This window comes from Jaculus jaculus, chromosome X (assembly GCF_020740685.1).
Source record: "Jaculus jaculus isolate mJacJac1 chromosome X, mJacJac1.mat.Y.cur, whole genome shotgun sequence".
Lineage (NCBI taxonomy): Eukaryota > Metazoa > Chordata > Mammalia > Rodentia > Dipodidae > Jaculus > Jaculus jaculus.
The window spans coordinates 48,852,852-48,866,822 of record NC_059125.1 but is presented as its reverse complement, the minus strand read 5'-3'; the positions used below and the strand labels follow the sequence as shown (position 1 = coordinate 48,866,822).

At 44.0% G+C, this 13,971-nt stretch overlaps 1 protein-coding gene across 4 annotated transcripts in view; it reads right to left on the bottom strand.

Annotated features, from left to right (window-relative positions):
- The window catches only part of Rgn (regucalcin), a 33,245-nt gene extending 30,105 nt beyond the window's left edge, over nt 1–3,140 (bottom strand). For 3 of the 4 annotated variants that reach the window (XM_045140623.1, XM_045140621.1, XR_006634615.1), the window contains exon 1: nt 2,846–3,138. The gene's annotated coding sequence lies outside the window, so the exon portion shown is untranslated. Of the gene's footprint in view, nt 1–2,845 lie in introns of all 4 variants that reach the window. The other variant, XM_045140622.1, reaches the window with a different exon arrangement.
- Nucleotides 3,141–13,971: the final 10,831 nt, after the last annotated feature.

Sequence of the window (13,971 nt, the reverse complement as noted above, 5' to 3'; positions counted from 1 at the left end):
TAGCCCACAAGGCGGGTCAAGGGTAGACAGCTCCCTTATTGGTGGCCCCTCTGGGTATCTGTAGGTTGGTGACCTTCACATGCAGTACCCCCCCTCCATCTGCCAGTGCTTTGATCCACTTGGAGGCCAGCCAGCTTTAGAAATGTGCTCACCAGGGAGTACACTGAAACTAACAGCCAGAGCCCTGGGGTGTGGGTGTGATAGAATGCATTCCTAGCATGTGCTAGTTCCTGGGTTCAATCTTCAGCATTGTTCCCATTCCCCAAAATACTAGCATCCATATTCTTTTTATTTTTATTTATTTGACAGAAAAAGAGAGAGAGAGAGAGAGAATAGGCATGCCAGCCACTGCAAACAAACTCCAGAATTGTGTGCCCCTTGTGCATCTGGCTAATGTGGTTCCTGGGGAATTGAACCTGGCTCCTTTGGCTTTGCAGGCAAATGCCTTAGCCACTAAGCAATCCCTCCAGCCCCATATTCTTTAAAAAATATATGTATTGTTGGGTGTGGTGGTGCATATCTTTAATACTAGCACTTGGGAGGCAGAGGATTGTTGTGTATTTGAGGCTAGCCTGAGACTACAGAGTGAATTCCAGGTCAGTCTGGGCTACAGAGAGACCCTACCTTGAAAAACCAAAGTATATGTGTGTGTATATATATATATATATATATATATACACACATGTATTTGCAAGGGGTAGGGGGAGGAATAATGGGTGCCAGGACCTCTTGCCAGTACAAACAAATTCCAGATGCATGCACTACTTTGTGCATCTGGCTTTATGTGGGTACTGGGGAATCGAACCCAGGCTGTCGGACTTTGCAAGCAAGTGCCTTTAACCACTGAGCCATCTCTTCTGCCCTCATCCATTTTTAAATTCAGACAATATTAGAAATAAAAGAAATACCCCCCCTGGTTTATGTATATTTCTTTTTTGTTTGCTTGTTTTTGTTTATCGAGGTAGGGTCTTGCTCTAGCCCAGGCTGACCTAAAGTACACTATGTAGTCGCAAGGTGGCCTTGAACTCATGGTGATCCTCCTACCTCTGCCTCCGGAGTGCTGGGATTAAAGGCATAAGCCACCATGCCCAGCTGTATTTTTTTTTATAAAGTTTTTTAAAATATTTTTTATTTATTTATTTGAGAGCCACAGACACAGAGAGAAAGACAGATAGAGGGAGAGAGAGAGAATGGGCGCGTCAGGGCTTCCAGCCTCTGCAAACGAACTCCAGACACGTGCGCCCCCCTTGTGCATTTGGCTAACGTGGGACCCGGGGAACCGAGCCTCGAACCGGGGTCCTTAGGCTTCACAGGCAAGCGCTTACCCGCTAAGCCATCTCTCCAGCCCAAACCCTCTTTTTTTTAGTACTAGTGCTGGAGATTGAACCCAGGGCCTCAACAGCACTCTGCGACTGAGCTATACCCCCAGCCCCACCAGTGAATGAACTGACAGTCCCTCAGTCCTGTCTTGCTTCCTAGGAAGGCATGGGGCCAATTTGGCAAGAAATCTTGAACTCCTAGGCAATGAATAGTCTATGTTTGACTTTAGACCAGAGACTGTGACCAGTGAACTGGAAGAAGAAAAAACAAATCAGGTGGGGAGTGCTGAAGAAATGGCTTAGCAGTTAGATGATGGTTGCTTGCAAAATCTGATGGCTTTGCTTCGATTCCCCAGTACCCGTGGCCAGATGCACAAAGTGGCCCATGTGTCTGGAGTTTGATTAGAGTGGCTATAGTCGCAGGAGGCCCCTGCATGCCTATATTCTCTTTCTGTCTTTCTCTGTTTCAAATAATAAAAAATATTAAACAAACAAAACAGACAAAAATTCTGCATGGAGAATGACAGGCAATTTTCAAGTTTCCTTCTCTCCAATTCTGTTGTGAGTAGGCGGGTTTCCAGGGCTGATGAAAATTGCCTGCACCTTCATGCTTCTCTCCGATGTCTATTTGGCTTTCAACTAAGTGGCTCCACACACGAGGGGGGGGGGGTGTTGGGCAGCTTTCCTTTAATGTTTCCTTCAATGAACTGCATTTTGCTCTTTTTTTTTGAGACAGGGTCTCCCCCTAGCCCAGGCTGACCACTAACTATGTAGTTCCAAGTTGACCTCAAACTCATGATGATCCTTCTACTTCTGCCTCTCAAGTGCTGGGATTAAGGGTATGCCACACCATGCCTGACAATATATATATATATATTTTTTTTCTTCTTTTTTTGGTTTGCTTTTTTTAAAATTTTTTTTGCTTATTTTTATTTATTTGAAATTGACAGACAGAGAGAGAGAGAGAGAGAGAGAAAGAGAGAGAGAGAGAGAATGGGCGCACCAGGGCCTCCAGCCACTACAAACGAACTCCAGACGTGTGCGGCCCCTTGTGCATCTGGCTAACATGGGTCCTGGGGAATTGAGCCTTGAACCGGGGTCCTCAGGCTTCACAGGCAAGCGCTTAACCGCTAAGCCATCTCTCCAGCCCTGTTTTTTTTTTTTTTTTTTTTTTTTGAGTCAGGGTCTCCCTGTAGCCCAGGGTGACTTTTGGTTTGCATTTTTTGAAAACACATAACTCTTGTCTCAATATTGACAGCCAGGACTGCAAAATTGGCAGTGTTCATTGGTGGTTAAAAATTGGCTCAGGTTCCAAAAGCCTTTCATGTTATCAGCCTTAGATAAGACCCAAGATCAGATGAGAGACTTTTGCAATCGGACTTTTAACCCTAAGCTCTGTTGTGTAAGAGTAGGGGGCTGCTGAATTGTCTCCTTTCTGCCAGGGTTCTGGCTGCAAAGGGGTGGTGAGGGCGGGGCGGGGGATAACAGAGGGCTAACGTCAGAGTTCCACACTCAGCCTGGAGTACCTGTGCCAGTGAGGGGTCTTCGCACAATCTGGTAGTGCAGGTTTTGGAGGACAGCGACCAGCAGTGGCGAGCTGATCTCTGAGGCTGGCTAGTTCCCCGCGCCGGCCGTGGGCGCTGCGGTGGGACGCGATCTCTGGGTGGTCGTAGCGCAGTCGGCTTCCTTCCCGCTGCCCTTGATTGGTAGACTGAGCTGAACGGGTCTCGCTCGCTGTCGCCTGGGCCTCTCTTTGGAGACTGTCCTGAAGTGGGCACACTTCACGCTGGTGACGCTTAGGGCGGAGCCAAGGTTAAGCAGAGGAGCCTGGGAAGGGGAAAAGCGCCTGGGATCGCTGCGGCGGGGCGGGTGGACACCGCAGGCCAGGGGACGCCTGGCTGAGTTGACCCCACTCGCTGGCCCTCTCCCCACCTGCGGTCCCCGCTGTACCCCTCCTCTCGCTCAGCTGGAAAAACCTGGCAAAGCCATGGAGTTAGGCCGGGACCTGGTTAAACACAAACAGGTTAAAAGGGAAAGAACCCAGCAGTTAAACAAATCTCTTCCTGATCGGGAAGACCTTGATGGCTGGACGCCAACTCTTGCAAAATGTTTTTGGAGGAGAAGAGAGAGACTTTATCCAATAAATAAATAAAATAGATAAATAAAATGTTTTATTTTTAATTACATGAAATAAATGATACCAAGCAATAGTCAGCTTCATAGTCTCCACTGAAAGCCTAAATGCACTCATTGCAGAGCAACCTGACCAGCCATACTTTAATCCCTAAATTTAGGCTGTGGATAGAGCTTACATAGACAGCATATTTATAAGATTAAAAGATGTGGTAATGTCATTTTTTCTCCCTCCTCCTCTTTCAAAAATTTTATTTATAGCCGGGCGTGGTGGCGCACGCCTTTAATCCCAGCACTCGGGAGGCAGAGGTAGGAGGATTGCCATGAGTTCAAGGCCACCCTGAGATGACAGAGTGAATTCCAGGTCAGCCTGGACCACAGTAAGACCCTACCTCGAAAAACCAAAAAAAAAAAAAAAAATTATTTATTTATTCATTATTTGAGAGAGAGAGAGAATGGGGGCGTCAGAGCCTCCAGCCATTGCAAATGAACTCCAGACGCATTCACCACCTTGTGCATCTGGCTTATGTTGGTCCTGGGGAATTGAACCTCGGTCCTTTGGCTTTGCAGGAGAGTGCCTTAACCACTAAGCCATCCCTCCAGCCCCCACCCCTTTTTGTTTTCTCAAGGTAGGGTGTTGCTTTAGCCCAAGCTGATCTGGAATTCACTATGTAGTTTCAGGCTGGCCTCAAACTCACAACGATCCTCCTACTTCTACCTCCCTGGTGTTGGGATTAAAGATGTGTGTCACCACAATGGGGCTTTTCCTCCTTTTTATTCAGTGCTGGGGGTGGAACCCTGTACCTCTGACCAGCAGGTGCTCTACAACTGAGCTATACCTCCAGCTCTTTGACAGGGTTATAATCTCCTTTTTTAATTTTTTTTGGTTTATTTTTATTTATTTATTTGAGAGCGACAGAGAGAGAGAGAGAGAGAGAAAATGGGCGTGCCAGGGCCTCCAGCCACTGCAAACGAACTCCAGACGCGTGTGCCCCCTTCTGCATCTGGCTAACTGAGTCCTGGGGAATCGAGCCTCGAACCCGGGTCCTGAGGCTTCACAAGCAAGCGCTTAATGGCTAAACCATCTCTCCAGCCCCTCTAATCTCTTTTACTTTCACTTTTTTGTTTTGTTTGGTCCCCAACCTGACCACCACAACAGGGTCTCATTCTAGCCCAGGCTGACCAGGAACTCACAGTCATCCTTTTATATCAGCCTCCCAAGTGCTGGGACTAAAGGCGTGCACCACTACGATGGCTCCCTTACTTAAAATTAAAAAAAAAAATTAGCCAGGTGTGGTGGCGCATGCCTTTAATCCCAGCATTCAGGAGGCAGAAGCAGGAAGATTGCTGTAAATTCGAGGCCACCCTGAGAGACTACATAGTGAATTCCAGGTTACCCTGGGCTAGAGCAAAACCCTACCTTGAAAAACCAAATATATATATTTGAGAGAGAGAGAATGAGAATGACTAGTCATGCCAGGGCCTCTAGCCACTATAAACAAGCTCCAGATGCATGCGCTACCTTGTGCAGCTGCCTTATATGGGTACTGGGGACTCGGACTTGAATCCTTAGATTTGCAGAAAAGTGCCTTAACCACTAAGCCATATCTCCAGTCCCCTAATTTTTTAAAATTAATTAATTTGCATGAGAGAGAGAAAGAAGCATAGAGAGGGGGGGAGAGAGGGAGAGAATAGGCATGCCAGGTCCTCTAGCCACCACAAATGAATTCAGATGCATGTATCACCTTGTGCATCTGGCTTTATATGGGTACTGGGGAATTGAACCTGATTCCTTAGGCTTTGCAGGCAGGTGCCTTAACCACTAAGCCATCTCTCCATCCCTCCTGTGGATCCTCCTACCTCTGCCTCCTGAGTGCTGGGATTAAAGGCATGTGCCACCATGCCCGGCAGCTTGATTTTTCAATGTCCTGTGACCGTAGCCTGTGGAGTTCTCAGCAATAGGGTCTTACAATCTGGTTCTGCTCAGTAAACATGCACTTTGGCAATTATCTGCATTGTTCTGGGGGCCTCACAAGACTCCATGACCAACAGATCCTGGTGCACCCATTCTCTTTCTCTATCTGTCTCTCTTTCTCAAATAAGTAGGTAAAAATTAAAAATGACTGAATTATAATGATAAACTTTATTTCTTCCTGTTTTTTCGAGGTAGGGTCTCGCTCTAGCCCAGGCTGACTTGGAATTCACTCTGTATTCTCAGTGTGGCCTCGAACTCATGGCAATCCTTCTACCTCGGCCTCCTGAGTGCTGGGATTAAAGGCATGGGCCACCATGCCTGGCTTTTTTTTTTTCATCTGTGAACGGTTTATTGTATAATATAAAACTACAAAAGACTGCTCATTTGCTTTTTTTTTTTTTGTTTTGTTTTTCGAGGTAGGGTCTCACTCTGGTCCAGGCTGAACTCGAATTAACTCTGTAGTTTCAGGGTGGCCTTGAACTCGTGGCGATCCTCCTACCTCTGCTCCCGAGTGCTGGGATTAAAGGCGTGCGCCACCACGCCCGGCTGTTCTTTTTTTTTTTTTTTAACAAAATAGTAAAGTTGAATTCCTTACAGGGGGATCGGGTGAACACGGTGTCTTTCCAGAGGTCAGGAGTTAGGTAGCAGTAGGTCTTGGAGATGGCCTCGGTGCAGCTACCCACAGGGCATGCAACCCCTGGCTAAAGTGCAACAGCTCTTCATATTCTATAATCAGCAGCTCTTTGGTCACAGGTGCCAAAAGGATCCCAAGTGCCTCTGAGCAGAGACAAGGTGCACAGAGCCACAAGGGCCTGTCACCCTGTATGGGGTGGTGTAGGCCTCATTTGGTCTCCAGTAGCTTCTTCAGTGCAGAGGTTGGTCAAGATGATGGTGGCTATCTCCTTGGAGTATTTAACAACCAAACCAACATGACTGCTATAGTCCCCCGATTGAGATAAATGCCCGGAACTGTTAGGTCAGGACAAAAATGGAGTCACCAAAGACAGCAGGAGGGTCACAGATACCAGGGAGTGGGTCATCCACATTCTTCAAGGAGCCACCCAGCCCTTATCCCTTCCTTGCCTAACAATGCTCCAGGTCTAGGTGTCCTGCCCCCTTATCTCTCAGGACACCAGGTTCCTGCTCTGGTGTCATATCCTGGCTATCTTAGATCTCCCCGAAAGAAACCTTTCTTTTACTTCCCCCTTCCTCACCTTCCCTCAGCTGAAGAGCTCTATAAAGCCCACTAACTGTAACCCCAAGTTGACTGCTCTGCTCTTGAGAGTCAATCCTGGCAGCTCATGTTTTCCCCAAATATAAACTTCCATCTTTGCCTTAGAGCGATCGCCATGGTCTTGGTTACTCCTGAACCTTACATCTGGTGCTTGTGACTCAGAGTAGGCTCCCAGTTGCCCTCTTGGGTGGCCAGACCTCCTTTTCCCCTGACCAGACCACTGAGCTGCCATCCGACCCTCTGAAGGCCTCGGACCATCTCTGTCTGATACAGGCTCTCACATGAACAATTTGGCCTCACTCTTCTCCCTGTCCCCTCCCTCCTTCTCGGTAAGTGTCCCTCTCGGGTCAGCCTGTACTTGGGGTTCATCCCTCCTTGTGGAAGCCCTGCAGGCATGCCAGGCTACACCCCTTGGCTGCTAGGTCTCACCCCCGGGTTGCGAGAAAGACACATTCTCTAAACCTCGGGTCTATTGCTGTCTGATCTACCGTACCCTAAGGGGTGCCTTTTGGTTCAGCTGCACCATCTTGGGACACCCCTCTCCCTCCTGAACTTTCATCTTCCACAGCTAGCAGTTTTCGCCATCGGGAGCACAGTCGCCCTCCTTGCCCACTAACAGGCTAAAAAGCCAACAGTTGCAACCTGTATGCCCTCTGCCCACATGGGGGGTGCAGGCCCCATTCACCCTAATGGGCCAGGGGGTCATACTGGTGTCCTGTGTAAACCCAGCTTAAGCTCTGGTTTATTTTTCTTTCACCCTTGTTTGCTCTTTCCCTGTCTCCTTAAGAAGTTAAAGGCTCTATGACTCTTGGACATCTTATCTTTCTCTGCAACTCTGCTTGGCCACATCCATTAGCTGGTCAAAATGGGTCCAAATGGCCTGAGAAGGATACTTTTGGTATCTGAATTCTCACTTATTTAAAAAACTTCTGCCAATGTACAGACAAATGGTCCGAAATATCCTATTTTTTTTAAACATTTATTTATTTATTTATTTGAGAGCGACAGACACAGAGAGAAAGACAGATAGAGGGAGAGAGAGAGAATGGGCACGCCAGGGCTTCCAGCCTCTGCAAACAAACTCCAGACACGTGCGCCCCCTTGTGCATCTGGCTAACGTGGGACCTGGGGAACCGAGCCTCGAACCGGGGTCCTTAGGCTTCATAGGCAAGCGCTTAACCGCTAAGCCATCTCTCCATCCCCGAAATATCCTATTTTTCACTCCACATGCACAGCCTTCTCTCTGTCTGCCTGCTTTCTTACCAGGTCCTTCTAGCACCCCCATACTTGGTCCTCACCTTCTGCTTTTGACCCTGATGCCATAGAGGACCTGACCCTAACAGCTCCTCCGGCTCCTCCAGCTCCCTCAGCCTCTCCTGATGCCCTGCCTGATAACAAGTTTGGATTTTAATCTCTGGAGTTGTAAATAGAACAGAAATTTAAAATGGGAATATATAACTTCTGAATAAATGAGTGAATATGTGAAGGGGAGATGGTTGTCTAGAGTCTATATGAAAAGTGCACTTAAAAGGAATGTGTGTGTGAGTATGTACGTGGCTCTCAGCTCTAAAGCTGCAGAATGATTTCTGTTCTGAGCAGGGCTATTTCATTGTGGGGGATGTTTTCCACCAAGCCCACTGTACTAGGCGGCATAGCCAATTTTTACTGTTGAGTGTCCCCTAGAAGGAACACTAAAAGTAATTAAGATCATAGAAAAAAATGCAAGATTCTCCTACTCTTAAAGAGTTGTAAAATGGGGCTGGAGGGATGGCTTAGCAGTGAAGGCATTTGATTGCAAAGCCAAAGGACCTATGTTTGATTCCCCAGGACCCATGTTAGCCAGATGCACAAGGGGGCGCATGCATCTGGAGTTCGTTTACAGTGGCTGTAGGCCTTGCTGCGCCCATTCTTTCGTTCTCCCTCCCTCTTTCTCTGTCAAATAAATAAATAAAAATAAAAATACTTAAAAAAAAAAGATTTGTAAAATGGCAGGATCAAAAAGCTGCCTTATAGCCCCGAGGGTAGATCAAAACTCTCCCTGGAATTTAGGGGAAAAAATTGGCTCTTTCTTAGCTTCCCTGCCTCGCAGAGCCAGGGAAGTGCAAGTACAGGGAATCTCAGGATCCTGGCCCCAGCATGGTGATGGGTGAATGTCAAGTTGCTATGGGACTTCTTATGAGAAATTTGTAACTGTTTTACGCTCATAAGAAATTTGTAGGGGAAGGGAGGGAATTAGCATAGGATTTTTTTATAATCATGGAAAATGCTAATAAAAATTTTTAAAAAAGGAATTTGTAACTGTTTAACAGTTATCTTTATCTTTCTATGCTTATATGGAACTACTAACAGACAATAGTCTCAAGATTTATGTCTAAATTTAAAAGTAATCAATAATAAATTTGTAAAAAAATTTCTAAAATTTCTAATAATTTTTAAATCTGCTTTCATATTCTTAAAAATGTGTTTCAGGAACGTTATAAGAAACAAAGTTCCAAAATCTATGTTTATTCTGAGTAAATAGCATAAGTCAAACCTGATCTACTCTCTCTTTAAAAAGTTATTTCAAAAGGCCTTTTGAGGAAAAATATGGTCATATTAAAAGTGTTATGGATACCTTAAAAAAGTGTTGTGGTAAGGACAATAAAAGTTTTGTTGATAGTTGTGAGATGAACTGACTGAAAAAGATAAACTGGAGAGAAAAATTTATATGTTGGATGTTAAATGTTTGATGAAAAAATTGTTAAGCTTAGACAGAAAGGCTTACCTCAGACTAAGAAAGTATGGCCCTGGCTGATGCAGGTTGCTATGGCATTCAGGTTGTAAACTTAACTTTAACTCATTGATGTTAATGTGGTCATAATAATGGTTATGAAAGACTAAATTTAGAGTTCCCAACCCAGTTAAGTAGGTTCCTCTATTTGTCACCCTTTTAACTAAATCTTAAGGTTAAATTGACTTATTAATATTCTCTCCTAAGGTTATTATATCTAAGACCTGCCTCAAAAAAATCTCACTGGGGCTGGAGAGATGGCTTAGCGGTTAAGCGCTTGCCTGTGAAGCCTAAGGACCCCGGTTCGAGGCTCGGTTCCCCAGGTCCCACGTTAGCCAGATGCACAAGGGGGCGCACGCGTCTGGAGTTCGTTTGCAGTGGCTGGAAGCCCTGGCGCTCCCATCCTCTCTCTTTCCCTCTATCTGTCTTTCTCTCTGTGTCTGTCACTCTCAAATAAATAAATAAAAAATGAACAAAAAAAAATTAAAAAAAAAAATCTCACTGATGCCAGGCATGGTAGCGCATACCTTTAATCCCAGCACTTGGGAGGCAGAGGTAGATGGATTGCCGTGAGTTTGAGGCCACCCTGAGATTACATAGTGAATTCCAGGTCAGCCTGGGCTAGAGTGAGACCCTACCTCGAAAAACAAAAACAAAAACAAACAAACAAAAATCTCATTGAGGAACTATTTACTCTTTCCCCCCTATTTTATAAGGTAAATAGACCACATTTGAAATATTAAACAGTATTTATCTGCCATACACTTGAAAACTATTTACTTTATGGTGAACAGTAAAAAAAAAAATCTAAACAAAGTTATGTTGTGATTTAAGATCTAATCCCTCAATTCCTCCAACAACCAGTCTTATTAATACTTTAGATTTAACTTAGGTCATTACTGAACAAGTTTAACAGAGTGCCACAGGCAGAATTATAGAGTTGATTAAGGTTTGAATAGTTATAGATTGTACTATAAAACTTTGTGTATGTTTGGAATTCAATATAGTTCTATAAAATTGATTTGGAAGAGACTAAAATATTTCTTTGTTGCTCAGCAGTTAAAGGTGCTTATTTGCAAAGCCAGATGCACACAGTGGAGCATACATTTGGAAATTGTTTGCAGTGGCAAGTGGCCTTGGCATGCCCATTCCCTCTCTTTTCCATGAGACTCGTCTCATTTTTTCATTAGATCATGGCAGTTTAATCCAGTTCCTCTATTCTTTGGGTATGTTAAATATAGCTAAACTAATTTCAAAAACTCACTTATAGGTTGGATGGAAATTTTACTTAGCTTTTAAAAGTGCTAAATCTTCTCAAAAATATGTGTATATATAAAGGTATCTCAATTCTGATAAACTCTAAAAGTTATAAAATTTTTTGTGTCTTCATATTTAAGCCAAAATGTTACTACATAATATAGATTTCTTGTTTATTTTTAATTCTGCTAACAGATTTTATTTCTTATGGCCTTAAATATGTAAACTCTACTTTTTGTTAATATCAGACTTTTCCAGATATCAGAATATTGTAATTTGGTTTATACAAAGTCTATGATGTTTAGCTATCAATAAGCATACATCATCATGCCTGGCTAAAATGCTGTAATTTTAATCAATTAATTAATTTATTTATTTGAGAGCAACAGACAGAGAGAAAGAGGCAGATAGAGAGAGAGAATGGGCGTGTCAGTGCCTCCAGCCATTGCAAACGAATTTCAAATGTGTGTGCCCCCTTGTGCATCTGGCTAACATGGGTCCTGGGGAATCGAGCCTTGAACCGGGGTCCTTAGGCTTCACAAGCAAGCACTTAACTGCTAAGCCATCTCTTCAGCCCAAACGCTGTAGTTTTAAGATGGTTCTTGTCTTGTTCATGCTGGTTTTGCTAAATGATTATCACTGAAGTTATAATCTAAGTCTTATAAAAAGTGACTTATTGTGATTTTGTTCTTAGAAAAACTGAAAAAGTTCCCCATGTCTTAGAAAATCTACTGTATACAAACAATGTTACTATAGTCTGTCTAAGCTTCATGTAACAGTCATAAATATTTCTTTAGTTAAGCCTTAAAATTGTTCAATAGTAAAAGATACTTAGACTAGCCAAAGTTGTTTTAAAACACAGATGCTAAGTTTTTATACTGTCTTGTCTTTTTCCTGGCATACAATTTCTGTATTAAATCAATTTCCTTAAAGTTATTGATAAAATATTGTTTTCAGGGCTACTAAAATGTTCTGCCTATACTTATAACTGACATATATACTTAAAAGTTAGAATGTGGGTGCTTTCTAAGTTCCAAACATAGCTTACACTATCACCTGACATCTAAATTTAAATATGAATCAAAATGATTTTAAACTATTGTGTCATTCTCTAACCAGTTCTGCTTTGCTAACCAGATATGTTCTGCACCCTTTTTAACTAATCTGTTTTGCTAATCAGATATGGACAGTCTCTCTGAGTGATTAATAACCATATTTAGAAGCCAAAATCAATTGGAAACATTGGAGTTAAAAGGATAAACAATATTTTGGTTCCTGCTCCTGGGTCAAAAGGCCACAGGAGATGATGGGACACTTGAAATTCTAGCCTCTGGTAAGTTACCTATCTTCTTGATCAGAGAGGATGTGGAAACCTAGAAATCAGTTCCAAGTCAGTGTATCTGCAGCAGGAGGGTAACATTGGAGGAAAACAAGTCCTCCAGGCTTCCCAAAAGAGGGAGGGCCACTTGATCAGCATGGCCTTGACTTATCCTAGTAGATGACAATGCTGAGCCATAGAACTCCTCACAGGTCCCTGAAAGTATTTCCTATAGCACCATTATTGACCTGCCAAAATATACAGTTAATTCTGGCAGCTTACATGGTTTTAATCACCCAATGAGAAAAACATAACTACAAAATATAACTACAATATAATAGATTCCCCTGTCTGATGCTGACTTACAATATTAGACTTGAACATTAACTCATGCCTTCTGCCTCTGCCTGTTCTGATTAACTTCACCTACCCTGACCCCAGCTCCTCCCACTTGCTATTCCTCAGGGCCCCTCTTTCCTTAGCCCTTACCCTATCTCATCCTGGGATAAGGACACTGCCACCCCAATGGGCACTCTCAAATTTAAACTCTCTTGTGTTCCTACTCTTTCCCTGATCCCCAATCGCCCCTCTGCCTTCTCTCTCTTGCCCCAAGCCCTCTATACCTTGCCTCTGAATGTGCATCCTCCCTTTACACTAGCCCAAACGCTATAATTTTAAGATGGTTCTTGTCTTGTTCATGCTGGTTTTGCTAAATGATTATCACTGAAGTTATAATCTAAGTCTTATAAGTTTTGATGTCATAGCTGCTGACAAGAATAAGAAGCTCCTTTATTCTCCCTTCTGTCTTCTCACAGGGTGCACAGAGCCCATCTCCCTCACCTTCTCTGTAACAGGTGTCTGCCAGTGACGGCCCTGAAGCCAGCTCAATACAGGCATGGTATGCGAGAAGTCTCTACTTTGCTCAGGACCAAGTAACAACATGCTACACTGGTGCTATTGATCTCAGCACTCTGCCACCTCTAGCCACCATGAAACTGCCTCCTCATCACCTACCCTGAAGAGAGACCCATCGACTGCCTCTCCCATAAGAACTCATTGCCCTTATGGTCAGCATGAAAGAATTAACCTCATCTTTGCCTCAGAGTGGTCACCGTGGGTCTTGGTCATTCCTGAGCCTTATAGGAACCTCTTTTGCTTGGCCAGTGGCATGATCTTTAACACATCATCCTTAAGGGACATCCCTATAAAAAAGTCAATCATCTCAGGTTCCTTGGATGGTCAGGGAGAAAAGAGAGATTCCCTCTCTGCACTGGATTTCATGTCCTTGACCAGGTGGCCTAGTTTGGTAATGGGGACTCTACTCTGTTTTCTGCCTTCTGTCCATGAGGCCTTCATCTAGGGGTTGACCACATCCATGACTATGGTCACAAAGGCTGCTGTTGAAACTTCTGTAAAAGTCACTATGGCCCCATGCCTGGGTCACAGGATTTCTGAGTCCTCCCATTATGTCATTGTCCATTTGGTAGTTTCCAAGGAAGAAGAGAACTCTCTCTCTCTCTCTCTTTATTTTTATTTTTATTTTTTTTGAGGTAGGGTCTCGCTTAACCCAGGCTGACTTGGAATTCACTCAGTGGTCTCAGGGTGGTCTTGAACTCACGGTGATCCTCCTACCTCTGCCTACTGAGTGCTGGGATTAAAGTTGTGTGCCACCACGACCCGCTCGGAACTGTCTCTTTAATGTCCTTCTGACTATTTTGAGACTGCCTTAATTCAAGAGGGCGTCCTTCTCCATTTCTCTCTTCTGTTCGTATCATCCCCTGGGGACTCCATTTCAACCATCTGGGTCTCCTGCCCAAATGACTCACTAGTCAGGGAGTCATATGGGCCTTGGGATAGTTTTGCTCACCCTTAGCTTCTGGAGTCCCAGCACAATCCTGATACATACAAGTTGTTCATGTAATTTTTCAGACAGTCATAACTTTATTTGGAAAAGTTTTCAGTATT